We start from the raw sequence: 17219 nt of genomic DNA, 5'->3' as shown, positions 1-17219 counted from the left end.
GATATGGTTTCTTTAGTCTTTGTGGAATTTAAACAAAAAGTTTTAGGTTCGAAAAGTACTTCAGATAGAATTGCCTAACTTATGCTAAGACTGTCAAATCAATATAAGTTAAAAGGAATTCAAATACATGCTGCTGTAAAAAAAGTATTTGGAAAATTTTGTATTTTTAGTGTTGCGTCATACATGCTCAAATGGTAAGATGTGTGGAAAAATATGAAGCTTTTAAAGACGTACAAATAATAACATTGAATATACATTTACACTATCCCCGTGTAGGACTGTTCAGAGCGAGTGCATTTTTGGGTATGTCTTCACAATGCAAGACAGGGGGTGATCTCTCTCGTTGCTTTAGTTTACAACCCAGAATTAACAAAACATATATATGTTTAAAAATATATATTTTAGCAGTGGCGAGATGTTATCTCCCACGCCTGGTATGAAGGAGGTTGTGGGTTCGATCCCGGACCTTAACGATGCCTGGATATTTGAGGTTTTATTGAGCTCCCTCCCAGTGCTGGTCGCGTTGATTTTTCACTAAGTCCTCCGGTTTTTCCCTCCACATTTCGGACTATGTGTTTAGATTATTAGGCTGTTACTGTTACATCCCACATGATGATGGAGATATTTCGATGACATATCACGTGTAGCCAGGTCGCCTCGGAAAAATTGCTAATAGCTCTGTGGGCTTGCATCGGAAAAAAAAAACGTTAATAAGTGGGAAGAACTTAATAATGTGAATTAGATGAAACTGTGGGTTTGCTCCAGCAGTCTTTATAGATAAAAAAAAAATGTCCCTGCATTGCAAGCTGGTATTCAGCTTTCACAGTTTAATGTTGTCAGCAAGTGGTGTATAAGTTTTAATAAGCTAATAATGCTGCTATCATGTATGCAGATTCACTAAATAACCACATACTATGTGTTAATGTAAAAAAAGCTCTAACTTTGTTTGTATGCTGATTGTGATGCATTAGACAATAACACCCATATTGTTTTGCCCTTGAGCTGTTTCCTTTCACAGTTATAGTCATTAAAATTATTATAGATACTGTCTACGCATAAATTTCGATTTAGAGCTTTCGTGACTGCAGGGATTCATCTTCTTGGCTCTTTCGGTAAAGTCACGTAGAAGGGAAATAATAAAATAATAAAAATAAAACAATAAAATACAATTCTCACGACGTTTCGGCCACAACGCAAGCAGCCGTCCTGCTTGCGTTGTGGCCGAAATGTCGTGAGAATTGTATTTTATTATGTTTTATTTTTATTATTTTATTATTTCCCTTCTACGTGACTTTACCGAAAGAACCAAGAATATGTCTACGTATACTTAGTGTTGTGTGCAAGCATTAGGAATGTATGTGTGTTCAACTTCTTTAGCACCGCACGTAGCCAACCATACTAATTGGACGTGCAAATAAATGACGTTAGAGTGGGTGGGGAAGTGCTGCACCCTACTGTGTGGACCAGAGGTCACTGGAATATCTCTCAGATGTCGTTCTGTGATGTATTTTCGTATGTATATTCATGGAACGCCTCGGCTCAAGGCGCTTTAAATCGTTTAAAAGCGATAACAAAAACAGAGAGATTTAGATGCGTACGTGTGTGCAAGGGCCAAGGAAGGAGTGACCCTAACAGAGGTCGCAAAAGGGCAGGAGAGGGACTGGACGGAGTGGAGGAACGAGGGGAGGGAAGGATGAGAGATGGAGACGAGGTGAGCTTTGACACAGGAATGGAAGAGGTTCAGGAGGAGGACTACTTAATGTACAGGGGAAACGTATTCCAATGGAGGGGTGCAAGGAGATAGGAGAATCGAAAATGAGATTTTGCACAGGGACAAAGAGAGACAGAGAATATTAGGAACAAAGGAGGATGAGAGGGGACATATAAGGAGATGAGAGAGGCAAGGTAAGGTGGGGCAAGGCCATGGATAGATTAAAAAACTAGTGTAAGGCATTTGAAAAGACAGTGATAGTGAATGAGAAGCCAGTGACGGTGATAATAATGTGGGCCATTCTCTTATACGAAGGGGGCCACTGCTCTGTGAGATGTCTGAAAGGATTCTTCGTCATGTGGTGTGAGACCCATAGCACAATTGGGATACAGTTTGGGGGGAGAACAAAACAATGCCAAACAAATTAACCCGTAAAAACAAAGTTTTTCACTATAAATCCTTTATATGCGTGGCGGCTAGAGTCCTCTCGTCCTCTGGCTTGAGATGGCTGCCACCTATGGGTCAGATGATTGCCAGCCACCATTAAGCAATTGGTAATTAAATATAATTTATTTTTTCCTAAAAAGTGTAAAATTTAGGAAAAACATTTTCACGAAAATAAATTGTCACGCACAACGAGTCTGTGTGCAAAATGTCAGCTCGATTGGATCACGGGAAGTGGGTTAAAAAACGACCGAAAGATTTGCACGGTCGTAAGCGCGCAAGCAAGCAAGAAAGTGAACTTAATATAAAGGATTTAAAAATTAATACATTCAGTCAAACAATAGCAGTCACCCTGATAATTGGTTTTTTACCCTTCTATCTGGCAACAAAACTGACACCTTTTTACAAGGAGTCATGTTTGCATAGACCACAATACATGCAGTCATAATGCAAACAAAAAACATAACTCTGATAATGTATGCACTGTCCTTGAGGAGAGTGCACATTATCAGAGTTGTGTTTTTTGTTTTTCCTTGAGGACAGTGCACATTATCAGAGTTGTGTTTTTTGTTTGCATTATGACTGCAGGTATTGTGGTCTATGCAAACATGACTCCTTGTAAAAAGGTGTCAGTTTTGTTGCCAGATAGAAGGGTAAAAAACCAATTATCATATTTTTACTGGCAAATGAGGTTCCCATAGAGCAGTCGCCCTATGAATACACTGAGGTTCGCCATAAGAAGGTGGAATTTCCCTCACTGGATCAGGACTGCTGATGCAAGTGAGCAACTTCACAATGCATGCTGGGAGCATTAAGATATTGACTTTGTGACTATTAGGAACTGGGATGACACCAAAAAGCATAACATGTGTGATTATTTTTTGAAACCAAAGAAAAAGTGATGACTTGGACATAGAAATATGCGCAAAATGTCATCCTGCCACCTAATTTCCTGCCATACTTGGAGGTATACATTTTTCTCCTACATGCTGATGAGCCGATATTGGAAGTTACCCAGAACGAACGCTAGTTAAATCCTGGGGGATAATCACATCAGAGTTATGCATGTCAGCATTTCATGAATATGAGATTCCTTGGTAATATTGTGACTCTGTAAATAATGTATTTTTGTAAATACCTGGCTACCTCATCACAGAATGCCACACATTACTTACCTTATCTTTTGTTGATTAGTTGTAATGCCAGACAAATTGACTGCTTATCTGATGGGAAAAAAAAAACATCCTACAGAGTGGAAAATACCATAAATTCATCAATTGCCACGTATTTTATTATTTCATGATTAGGATCGAATTAAAGGTGTAACAGTATGGTTGTCATGGATGTATTTGGCGAAGACTAGCCTGCTTGTCACGACCTTGCGTGCATAGGTGGCCTGCACTATATCCTCAGATTATTTTACTCCTGCTCTGGTAGAATCTTTGGTGCATCTTATTTTGAGGAGAGTCTTATAATCAGGAGAATATGGTAATAATGTGCGAAGGTAGTCATCGCCAGCTGTATGGATGTATAATTGTATAAACTGTACAGTATCGTGTACGCAGGATAATCCACGTGAGCATGTGCATGTTAAAATTGAATTTTGGCACTGAAAATTGTGTCCTATGGATTATATTGCTTTAATCACTGACAAAGGTGTGCTCACAAACAGCAGGAAGGCAAGACTCCCATCATGCCTGGCATGCATGCCATGTGTACACCGCATTGCATTCCAGCCGAGACACATTTTCCTGTTTGTGATGGTTTTTCTCATCATAAAACAGAAAGTGTTGGACTTGAAGGATTATATGGCTATTGTATAGATTTTTTTGTTCTCAAAGGCTTCTTTTCTTTCAATGGAAAACATTCTGTTCAGCATGTTTATGTATATGTACCATGCATTTATCATGCTTAGGTGCAAATACTTAGCAGCACAGTATAGTAGTCATTTTAAATGCAACTATGCTCATAATGATGATTTATCACGTAGCTTCTGGTTAAAATTCTCGTCATGCTGCCACACACTGGTTTATGTGTTGAAATTGGTAAAGGAAGTGTTTTCTGCAGACAATCATAAATACCTCTGTAGTTCTAGATATTTTGTAGATTCGTATTATGTTGTTATTATTATTGCAGTCATTATGATTTTCATCCCTTTATGGATAAAGCCCCCCTCACACTGTATCGGTCTTGAGGATTGCTTGACCATACTTGACCATTTTGTCAGAACTGCTTCTGATATTGTTCGCCACCTCATTTAAGGCTCTGGCTGTCAATCCAACTCGGGTAAATAATGGTTAAATACTGTTGTTCGGTATTAATTTTATTGTACACAATCTATAACTGTCGCATCTCAGATTTAGTGTAAAGTGTCAAATCCTTGAACATGAGCTTCTGTGGCTATAGATTTGAAACATGGACACTGACAATGAAAGGGGAACACAATCTGTGAAGTATGCAAAGAAGCACGTAGAGATGCATTATGGGAATTACACTGTGAGACAGAAAGATAAACATGCAGATTAGGTAAAAAAAAGTATGACCCCCGTAACAAAATAGCAGCCGAATGAGGGCAACGCCCTGAAGAGGATGACCACCTCGGATATTGAGCAATGAGATCAGCGCATGTGCTGGAGAGAGGATTGGTACATCACAAGGCAACTAGGGGTGACAATGGGAGGCCTTCATCCAGCAATGAATGGACAAAGGCTGAAGATGTTGATGATGGATAATGATCAATAAGAGTGCCATGTGGACAAAAGTCCAATATCGTGTTGTATATTTTTTTTATGTAAAATAGAATATAACAATGCATGTACAGTCGTACACATTCAGCTTAGTTTGTGAAAATTATGTTTATTATGAACCATTGAGTATGTCTCTCATAACGAGGTTTGGTTGTTTTGTATGCAAAATGGTGAATTCAATTGTGGAAAAAATATATATAAAACACACTTCTACAGTAAGCTCCAGTTTCCAACATAACATTATATTTTTTTAATGGGCACAGACAGTGTCACAATAATCGATGAAACTTAGAGCATACATCTGGGGGAATTTATTGGAATAATTTCACATAAAAGCCTAAAGTACAATAGAAAGGCAACTGAATTTTTTTCATGATACCACAACCATGCATAGGCATTACAATCATATCGGTTAACCTTACATTATGGATACAAAAACAATCTCGCCAAAGTGGTCAGCAGAAGCAGGTTTTCCAACAAACAGCGAATATGATGATCGTGAAAAATGTTAAATGGAGCTGATCAACTGCTGCTCTTTATCCAGGAACCCCTTATAAATGAGATGTGAATTTTAAAGGTCGATCCCGATTACATCACAGATAATAATAACAGCAACAGGTTTGCATTCACCTGTATAGCTCAGCACAATAACTTCAATTCCTTATTTATGCCGAATGTAAAACGGTCGGGCATGATGATATTGACCGACATCATTCTCTTCTTTAGTACCAGGAAGCATCATGTTGCGAGTGAAATGAGGGGATAGGGCACGGTAAAGGGTAGCGCAAGGGCTGGAGGTTTCATGTCTGGATGCTTCCCATTCTCCCTGACACATTGTCTCGTTGAACTGCCTGCGGACATATTGTCATCAGCCTCCGGTTGTCGCTCACTTGCGAATCGGGTCAAGAGTTCACAGCCAATATCCTGCTGTCTTGCTGCCATACTTTTCTTTTTCATTATGGAAGGCTGAAGCGTGGTCCGCTCTATCGCGAATAGTGACACGCGAGTTCGGCTGTAATGGCAAAGGTGTTCTCCTGTACTTAGCGGTAAAAAAGCACCACTCTGTGGGGAAATCCACCATTATTTACTCGACTAATTGCGAGATGGGGTAATTAACTGATATTAATGCCTGCTCAGAAAGATACATCAACCAAGTAATGAGCCTGAAGGTCACTTCGGAGTGGATGCTGATGGGAAAAATTTAGTTATCTGCAAATATTGCTGGTGCATGAACAGGAATGCATATGCTCAGTGACTGTATGTGCAAAAAATGTTGTACATTTACTAACCCAATGGCATAACCATTGTCTATGTGCCAAGATACTGGATAGACGCATCTGTTGTGTTGAATTAATAAAATTTTGGTTTACCATCCATTAACATGACTTCTAATGCAGGGAAGCACAGATGCCATTTGAAAATTGTGAAGACATACACGCTCTAGATCCTCCACATTTTTCCATTATGGGCTAACATTTTTGCAAGATTAAAGGCTAAACTTTCATATTTAATATTTCCAGCCTGGTGCTGATTTTACAATGTAATATCTAAAGTGAATTCTGTTAATCCATGAACGGAACACCATATTGTTCTCCTATTACCAAGTGTGCTGTGTGATCTTATAAGGTAGCGTAGTATAAGACAAGCTTGATTAAAACTGTCTGCTGTGGCGGTTCCCAGGCTGGGAGATTGCTGTGCATGGTATGAATACAGAGCAGGACAGGAAGAACAGCCATTAGCAGGCCCGCTTTAACCCCCTACAGTCCTTATACCACTGCAGCATGAAGCCACCAATTGAATTTGTTTATTGAACAGAAATGTATTGCCTTGTTGAATATAAATCCAGCAGAACGGTGGCTGCCCCAGAAGATCGCTTTGCAGTGAACGCTCATCATGTCCTCTCAACACGTTTTTGTTGAGCGCCAATTAATCCTGTGCTTAGCTGTTCATTTGCTGACCGTGTGTATGAGCAGAATTTATATTTTAATCATCACGAAGCTTCACGATTTACACACAAAAAAGCTCCACTCCAACTGCAACGTGACTTGTGTGCCAGCCTTGTGCAAAATTAATGCTGGAGACATTGTTTTTTATCAACATAATTGTTAATAATGTCTTAGTTATTATTATTATTATTCTGCCTTTGCTGTATTGTCAATATTCTTACATTCAATGTATCTCAACAAGCAAAACGTTTTACAAAAGTGCGTGTTACTAATATATAAACAGACAAATACTGTACTGCTATAGTTGCAAAATATGTTAGTTTGATTCCCAGCCACAGCTAATATCAGTGGAGAATGATATCTGAACCGGCCATGAACATCCTCTCATGAGGCTGCATTGACCAGCGTGGTGAAGTGAGAGAAATTCCAAGAAACAGTATTTTTATATATACTGGTTGAGAGTGGGAGGAGCCAAAGTAGGCCCTGAACAGGGGCGGTTTCTTCATTAGGGCGATTGGGCGACGCACCACCAATGTCATTCAACCACAGAGTCACGCTAGCCGTCACTGTCAGCCTCTGGATATAGTCCAATCAGCGTCATGTCACGTTCTGTGGAGTACCGCCTTTTTTTGGGCGATTTCACTACGGCTGAGAATCGCCCCGAGTGGCCCCATAGACTTACATTCAAAGATGTTTTTTTTCGAACGGGGGCGCTGCAATGCATTCTCTATGGCTTCCGGGAGGGCATGCACTAACGTGCTTATGTCATCATACGTGCTAACGTCATCATACGTAAGCACGTTTCATCCAACAATATAATTTATCGCCACCTAGTGGAATCTTTAATAAAATAAACTTGAGTGGTTTGTTTTAATAGTGAGTATATAAACAAACAAGATGTATTGTAAGTCACTTTATTTTTCATTAATATTAAAGAAGTGAAGTTGCCTTTACATGCTTAAGCTGTTAATGTATTCATTGCATGGGTGGACCTTATCAATCATCCAGACATTTGCCCCCCCTGAGAGATTTTGCAGGAGCCGCCACTGGCCCTGAATATTATTTTTGTGAGGTTCGGTGCGGCTGAAGCACGCTGTTAGGAATGAGCCTTTGTTGTGTAAACTAGGTGCGGATGATGTAAAGGTGCATGTAAAAGGGACTGAGCCTTTTTGTTATGTAGAGATGATGCGGATTTCTCTCACTTGATACAGCTATTGTCCCGTTCCACCTGAAGACGGAGGCTTGTGTTGCCTCCGAAACGTCGTGATTTTTATTTTATTTTAATTTTACTTTTATTAATTTAAATTTTTTACCTACGTTACTTTACCGAAAAAAACCGAAGCATATGAATCCTTGCAGTCACGAAAGCTTCAAATCTAGAATCAGCGTGGTGAAGTATGCCCAAACAATCTCTATGACTGACACCAGCATGGGGAGCCCTTCATCCAGCAGTAGGCTTGACAAAGGGCCGAACATTTAACGGTAATATTAATGTTTACAGTGCAGCGTTATTGAATGAATTATCACTGCAGATACCTCGATTTTGTTTTACTTTAGCCTTCACACTGTTCATAAGTCTTGTGTGTGCTTAACACCTGTAATTTATGTGTCATTACTGTATGGCCCCGGTTCTCAGCTGAGACCTATGAGGGGTGCTTGATGAAGCACTTTGTGCTTGGAGATTGATGTACAATGCGATAACACCTACATTGTGAAGGTCAAATCTATAATATTGCCATGAGAAACCCATTTTAAACCCATGAAACACATGTATTTTATACTACTCCCTGCGCATTCATTTTCCGTGAGTCATTTTATTTATTCCAGATTTCCGAAGGGGATTCAAGGTAATAAAAAGTCACTTTTTAAGTGTGAAAACTTTTCAAGCGCTTATGCTTTCTAAGCAATATATACGTTCTTGTTGCTTAATCTGTAACTTATTATAATGAGCGATGGTGCGGTGGTGGAGTGACATGTTTCCATGCGCACGACACGCTGCAAAGAAAGCGGTGTAAATGTTTGGGTATGCAAGGTGAACGTGGAGCCCTGCAAATGAGTTGCTCACAACCAGTGCTGGCAAAAGCTTTATAAAGCACCTCTCGAGGGGTATTTGATCTGCTCTTCATGCTCACCAGAGACGTCTTTACTCCACCACACGTGACCTGCCATTCGACTGGCTGTGGTTGTATGTGTAGTGGGTTTGTATGGAGACGGAGTCTTCTTAGGAGGCAACACGCATTTATACTGGTAGGAACCACCTGGTTCCACCAGCCCACAGGGGATTATTGTGTCCGTCCGTCCGTCATGCATCCAAAAATGGGAGGGGTGGGGCTGGGTGGAAAGGGGAGGGTGGGGAGGGGCTGGGTGGGGAGGGTGGGGTTGGGTGGGGGGTGGGAGGGCTGGGGCTGGGTGGGGAGGGGATGGTGGGGAGGGGCTGGGTGGGGGGTGGGGAGGGTGGGGCTGGGTGGGGAGGGGCTGGTCACCCCGTGGTGCCCTTATAAAACTCAACGTTTAACCTACTCACGCCGGCTTGTGCCCGCCCTCTCAGTCAGCCCTATTTGCGGAATACACCACGCCGCCGTTGACCCTGGCCATTGACCGCGCAACCCAACGTTCCTACCAGCTCCCTCCGCAGGAATGTGTTTTATAACAACGATAACAGTAACTTTAGGTCCCTAACACAAAGGGGTAATGGCCCCTTCTACCCACAACCTAAGGAGGTACAGCCTCCGGGCGAACTTGCCCTAACTACTGAGGCTAACCACTCTTTAGCCCTCTGGCTAGCGGGACCTAGGGGAGGCTGCCCCGACCCAGCCAAGGTCCTTGGGTCTCGACCGCTGGCCCACACAGACCCGGCCCTGAGAAGGGCGTTGGGTCGGGGGATCCTCAGGGTCCTAGTCTATTGACCACTGGCCTCACTGAGCCCCGTCCCTTATAAGGATGGCGGGGCTTGGGGTCCAGGGTCCTATCTTAAGGTGAGCTTCTGGGTCTTCGGCTTGAGGCGAACTGACTCCAGCCGCTCTGGGGTCCGGCTTTTCTGGGGCTCCCAGGGTCACCCCGCCCATGGTCACGCCCACCATCTTGAACCTTCTGGAGGGACCTGGATTGTTGCGCAATCCCCCCCCAGCCCCCCACCCGGGGGCCTGGGGTGTCCCCCTCCGGTTCCCAACCGTCCCCCCCCCCAGGATGCCTGACCCACGAGTCCTGCTTAGCACAGGCCGGACTCGCTCTTGTCCCCTGTTGGCCCCTGACTGGAAGTACCTGCTCAACCAAAGTGGTGGCGGCGTATTTCGCCCAACAATTACCCACCACATACGTACGTATTGATACCGCTTAGGTGGAGATAAGCGAATGGTGGATTTAAGAAACTTGTACCATTATTTCAATTGCCGTGCCACGGGATATTGAACCGGTGGACCTCGGGATTGCAAGTCCTGTTTGCTAAATATTACACATTGGCAGTATCCCTCGTGTTTTTACATACTCACGTTATTTTTCTATGCAGGGTATTTATGGAGATCGGCTAAGCATTGCTGCAATCATTGATCGGAGTGAAAACCGTAAAGTAACATAATTGTTGCATTGGCTTGTCCAATATATATATAACACGTTGTATTTATTGTATTTTCACGTGGAGCAAGAGTTAGCACCTCGTAAATTGCAGTTTAGATAGGCTGCTGCTGAAGTTTCATGAAATACAGGGTACAGAGAAGTTACATTCATACACAGTGGAATATTATCCAGGTTTAAATTACTGCCATTTTTTCACTTCTTCACAGCCTTGAAGGACGATGTTGCATTTTGAATGAACGAACCATATACCATGTTAATAGCAAGCATGTAGATTGAACTATGAAGGTCTTGAAAATTAGTTACGCTTGGTGTGGTAATTGAATAATGGTTGTACAATAACATATTCAATTGCAGTAACGCTGCTGACAATGCCTGATGCATAGGAACAGGAAATGGAAGTGTTAGATCATTTAGTCTGTTGAGTTTTTATCCAGACTAATGACGTGGAAACTCTGCTCGGTGTGGACCGGAATAGGCCAGTGCCATTAATGCAAATATACTCCCATTGTTCCATTGCTAAGCTGCATACTTAACCTAATTAAGCACAATTAAACAAATTATTTGGTGATACTGCATTGACAATGGTGCACAGATAACAACAGCAGGAAAAATTGCACACATTCGTGAATAACACGGGTGGCTTTTAAAGAAAAAATATTTAATTGGAAAGTTGGAGACAATTATTAATCATTTTATCTCTCTGGTCTCTCTAATTATGTGCTGTGAAATACAGCCATTCACTGAAATGTTGCCTCTTACATAAATAATTTGTGTTCATTTTGATGCAATGTTGTTGACGAATGTGAATATGTGTTTGTTAATTCTGCATTGTTTGGAGGGCTTTGATGAGTTAGCTATACAATACAATGGCCATTGAAAAAATTGACTCAAGCAAGAAGGGGTGAAGATGGGAAGATGATCAAGTTGTGACATGTGTGTTGTTCATGCCTGCAAAGGGTAAGCCTATGCTGCCGTGTTGCAAACGTGGAGACGCCATCAAGGAGACATGGCGTGGAAAGCAAGCCCATGTTGCATTGCTTCTTCACGGCAATGCTTCAGTTCACAACGTCTGATTTGTCCAGGCTGCCATCAGTGTATGGTCTCAAAGAGTGTTTTCTAGACTCGTGTTGGATTGCATTTTTCATGCTATCTGTGTCGTGTCAATAACATGTCACAAAGACAAAGTACCTTTTCGGATTTCTCACAGTGCAAGCCTTTGTTTTGTAGAATGGCACACGGAGGTGGATATTACATAGATACTTGTGCCATCTGTGACATCCTTTCGCGTGACCTCTGGTCCACACCAAGCAAAAGAGCAGCACTAGCCACTTCTTCTGAATATGAGAGTGAGGTTTATCCCACGACAGTCAACCCGATATTAAAATACATTCTCAGAGACAAATTTGTGTGATGGGTTGTTTTGAAGGTGTATAAGAGGCAGCATTTTCCGTCTGATGTGTTTATGCCATCTTCTACGTGTTGTTGGGCATGATACCCGATGTTTAGCTCCTTGCTAAAAGCATCCGGAATTGAATTCAGCTCCTGAAGAAGCTCCCAGACGTGGTGCGAAACGTCAGACATCGTGCTAAACAATACGCAGCACAACCCGAAAACACTTTGAGGAAAACTACGGAGAACAACGACGGAAACCCATGCAGTAGGAAATGTATTTCCCGGCAAACAGCATCAGTCATCGCATTATGTTATGATGAGTAATTACCTGAGCAGTTCTGTAACAAACTGTGTCCTGTGCACATCTTAATTAAACAGTAATACAACTTTTAAATTATATTGGGCCATTTATGATGAGATTCATGAAGGAAATAATAAGTAATATGCAGTGAGGGTTGCAAGAAGCCATTGTATCTTGACTGGAACAGTGCAGACCGCTTATCTAATGTAATGTTAATAAATCACAATATAAGCTATTACATTCCATTCAGTCTATTTTGAAGAATAAAAGGAGAAATACTGCGGGACCACATTTAATATGACAGGCTTTTATTTTATTTTAATCTTAACAGAGGAAATGTACGTCTGATGTGTTTTCAGCTTGCACTTTTTACCCATAGCACACCACGAGAAGGTGAGTCGGGCGAAGGATACAATTGTCTCGGCCTCACTGTGTGCTGCGTTGCACCGCTCTCCGAGTAGTTAACCTCGCATCCAATAAACCCTCAGAGCCAGGGTGAACAACCGACTCCAAACGTCATTTATTGAATTGAACGAGGTAAAACTGATTGAAAAACACAGCACAAATACAGCATATGTTAGTACTTGGTAATATCAATACAATGAATGAACACTACATCATCATAACATTGCCTAAGATAACCTGAACTCAACAATAGATCCTGGATCGACCAGGCACCTACATTAGTACTGAATAGCTATACAAGAGAATAAGCTTGGTGTTAAACAATGGCACATCGTGTAATCATCACACTGCACCCCAGATGTACAGTACTACACATAACACTAAATTGTGGATAAGATATTTCGTCATCCTTGCTCTCAAGATCGCAATATAGTTACTTGGATACCAGTCTGACTAGACTTATTCAATTACAAGTGACATTCACAATAAGAAAAGTTGCAGGCTTCGTTGTTAACTAGGCCTCCTATTTAGCATAACAATTTAACAGCATTATAAAGGCATTTACAGCATTATAACGGTCATTCTAACATTATAACAGCATTTCCAGTATTACAAGAATATAAACGAACTTACAGACAATGCTTCTTAAAGTCCCACAATGTACAATTACAGCTGGCTTCACTGGGACGCGATGTGTGCCACCATCTTGAACTCTGTGTAATGGCGGACCCCCAGCCTCGTGGCTGAAAGGCTGTCAAATCGGAACTTCTTGGTCACGTGACCAAACTCAGCATCAAAACAGGAAATTCCTGTGTACTCACACCCCCACTCCTGCCGTGGACTAAAACACATGCCGTGAGGCAGAACAACAATGTATCGAAAAAGAAAGTAAACTTCAAAGCAAAGAGAGAAGAGAAAGAATGGGACATAAGAGGGAAAGGTACATACAAACGTGAGCAGAGGGTGAGGAACAATGAGGATAGGGAGGAAGAGGCTACACAATGACCTCGAAAGATGCTGCATGGAGCGGCGTCTATTTTCAAAAGAGGCGAGGAGAGGGGAGGGATTCAAAGTGGGGATGGCGACACTAAAAAGTGTTATTTATTGGAGGCTTGAGCCTATTTAGATGTATAGATATCTGACGTATGGCTTTTACGCTGTACTCTAAACCTGTTATCAGGTTGCACCACATGTTTTTCAGCGTAGTGTCCGCCGTTTCGCTGCACGTACTGAGAGCTTCTTCAGGAACTCCATCCTTTGGCATCATTCCCAACAACACACGGTACAACCCTGGAAACATATCGGAGAGCCGTGCAACACTACCTCAAAAACCTTACGCATAACCGAATAAACACGTGTGTGGTCGTTGATTTTGAAATGACGAGGAAGTGACCACTTCTGCGGCTGGATTGAGGACGAAGAGGTGGTGTTCTTTTATGCTAAGGTATCCTCATTCAATTCAAAGTGGAGCGAGTGAATAAAGTCGAGAGGGGATTGTTTTTGAAACAACAGTCGATCTGGCCTCCACCGCATCTACGTCTTACTGGTTTCCCTTTCTGGTGTCACCCAACTCCATTCTGTTTCGCCACATATCAATCAAGTATCATTGAGTCCGTGACCCCATGGCCTTTCCTGACCAATATTATCACAACATTTGTTTTGGAAAGCAAAATCTGGACTGGTTTCGACCTTTCAGGTCTCATCAGCATAGACAGGCGTGTTAAATAAGAGAGTTGCGTGGTTTGGATCTTGATAAAAGGTTGCACATTATTATTATCATTATTATTTATTCTTCTTCTTCAATAACCCTTTGTCGATCCCCCTTGGGGTCACCAGTTTCCTAACAGTGTGATAACTATGGCTCCACCACCACTACTCTGATGATCAGACGTGTAGTGTGATAACTATGGCTCCACCACCACTACTCTGATGATCAGGCGTGTAGTGTGATAACTATGACACCACCACCACTACTCTGATGATCAAACGTGTCGTGTGATAACTATGACACCACCACCACTACTCTGATGATCAGACGTGTAGTGTGATAACTATGGCACCACCACCACTACTCTGATGATCAGACGTGTAGTGTGATAACTATGGCACCACCACCACTACTCTGATGATCAGGCGTGTAGTGTGATAACTATGGCACCACCACCACTACTCTGATGATCAGACGTGTAGTGTGATAACTATGGCACCACCACCACTACTCTGATGATCAGACGTGTAGTGTGATAACTATGGCACCACCACCACTACTCTGATGATCAGGCGTGTAGTGTGATAACTATGGCACCACCACCACTACCCTGATGATCAGACGTGTAGTGTGATAACTATGGCACCACCACCACTACTCTGATGATCAGACGTGTAGTGTGATAACTATGACACCACCACCACTACTCTGATGATCAGACGTGTAGTGTGATAACTATGGCACCACCACCACTACTCTGATGATCAGGCGTGTAGTGTGATAACTATGACACCACCACCACTACTCTGATGATCAGACGTGTAGTGTGATAACTATGACACCACCACCGCTACTCTGATGATCAGACGTGTAGTGTGATAACTATGACACCACCACCACTACTCTGATGATCAGACGTGTAGTGTGATAACTATGACACCACCACCACTACTCTGATGATCAGACGTGTAGTGTGATAACTATGGCACCACCACCACTACTCTGATGATCAGACGTGTAGTGTGATAACTATGGCACCACCACCACTACTCTGATGATCAGACGTGTCGTGTGATAAACGGACAATCATTACTTTTGAACCCAATAAAGCTTCATAGAGTTTGGGACCAAAAGTCCAAAATTGTTTTATTAAAGTCACACACACATCCACACTTGGCTTTATTTATATTTTCAAAGATAATCATTTGGGTTGGAACCTCTGGATGGGTGATGAGGCAAAAACTATTCACGGATTGTGCACACAAACGTGCACAAATACAATTAATTTTAGATGCAATTACATAATTACATTCTATTTTTTATATATAAAAATGTCAATGCAAAGCTGAAACGTCAGACATGTTGCAAGTACAAAACGAGATTGTAAAAAAGCAGCGCAGCGGTTTGCCTTGCATTTCTCTTGGACATTGCAGAGCGGGAGGTAAAAAAAGGCAATTTCAGTGGAAACTATTTATTTGAGTGTGATTTATTGGCCAGTCAAAGTCAAGATGTTGTCCTGTCTGAATAACGACCATTGAAGAGCAAAATGTAACCAACAAGATGCTGTCCATATGATATGCGGTACATTGTTTTGCATGAATGTACGTTGGTGTGTGTGCACAACAAACAATAAATGCAGGTTTGCTTACCAATTCAAAACGGTCACTGTATATTTCAAGTAATGTATATTTAACTCGGATCCGGAGACTCCATGGAAGATATGGACACTTCCTCCATAAATGGAAAATTAACGAGAATCCAGTGGTGAGACATCTCAGACCGTGCAACACATCGTGAACGACTGCCCCAATCAGATAATTAAACGGGTGATCTGAAAGAAATCCACGCGGCTACTCCTGAAGCAGTCGAATGGATATCAAATCTGGACGTCAATTTGTGATCTATTACAATCCCCCAAAAATGGCATACGAAAGCAGAAGACTTTATTTAAAAGGTAAATTTAATCAATAACAGCCATCAAGAGCAGGAGGTGTGCATATATTTACTCTAGATTTGAAGTTTTCGTGACTGCACGGATCCATACTCTTTGGTTCTTTTGGTAAAGTCACGTAGGTATAAAATAAAATAAATAAAATCACGACGTTTCGATTGCAACACAAGCAATCATCATCAGGTGGGAAAACCACAGCAAGAAAATGTTTTGCTCAAAAAAAATTCTTGCTGTGGTTTTCCCACCTGATGATGATTGATTGTGTTGCAATCGAAACGTCGTGATTTTATTTATTTTATACCTACGTGACTTTACCGAAAGAACCAAAGAGCATATATTTCCTGTAGTGTATATGACATTACTGTATAATGCATGGAAATAGTCCATGTGATGGCGCAGCAGTGAGCGTGCTGTGCTGTGAACAAGACGACCTCGGTTTCATCCAAGTCCCCCAACTAAAATCAGCGGGACATGATAATGTGAGCCGAAAACTGCCCACGCGCACCATTCACCAATCCCAGCTGATCAACGTGGTAAAGTATGGTGAAATAACCAACCCTCATCGCGGGAGGCCATCATCCGGCAGTGAAGAATCATAATCAGAATATTTCTATATATTGGAAGAATCCGATCAGCTATGAAGCTCTGTTTCACAGATGTCCAGTAGGGGTGGTTCAAAACGCTAAAACAACAAAACAATACAAAAAGCAGTAAATTAAAATAATGTCCATTATTATATAATATATGACAGGACTTAAGTTTAATGACATCAGTCATTCACAATCCAGCTCTGAATAATTCCAGCATAATCACTCAACGGGAAAACATCAACGTGCATTGGGCTATTTGCATGCATATCTTGAACAAAATGTGTTTAGTGGTCTACACTGCTCCGTTAACTTGCTGTCACAAAATTATGTAAAGTACATTCAAAGTGATAAACTGAATATGTTCATTGGGTTGTCGTCGCTTGATTGTAAACTGCAGCACTGAGATCATCATCGCCATCACCAATCAGTCGCTTTAACCCTGGCCGGAGGA

This window comes from Lampetra fluviatilis, chromosome 7, assembly GCF_964198595.1.
Source record: "Lampetra fluviatilis chromosome 7, kcLamFluv1.1, whole genome shotgun sequence".
Lineage (NCBI taxonomy): Eukaryota > Metazoa > Chordata > Hyperoartia > Petromyzontiformes > Petromyzontidae > Lampetra > Lampetra fluviatilis.
The sequence above is the reverse complement of the archived record's forward strand: the minus strand, read 5'-3'. Positions refer to the sequence as shown.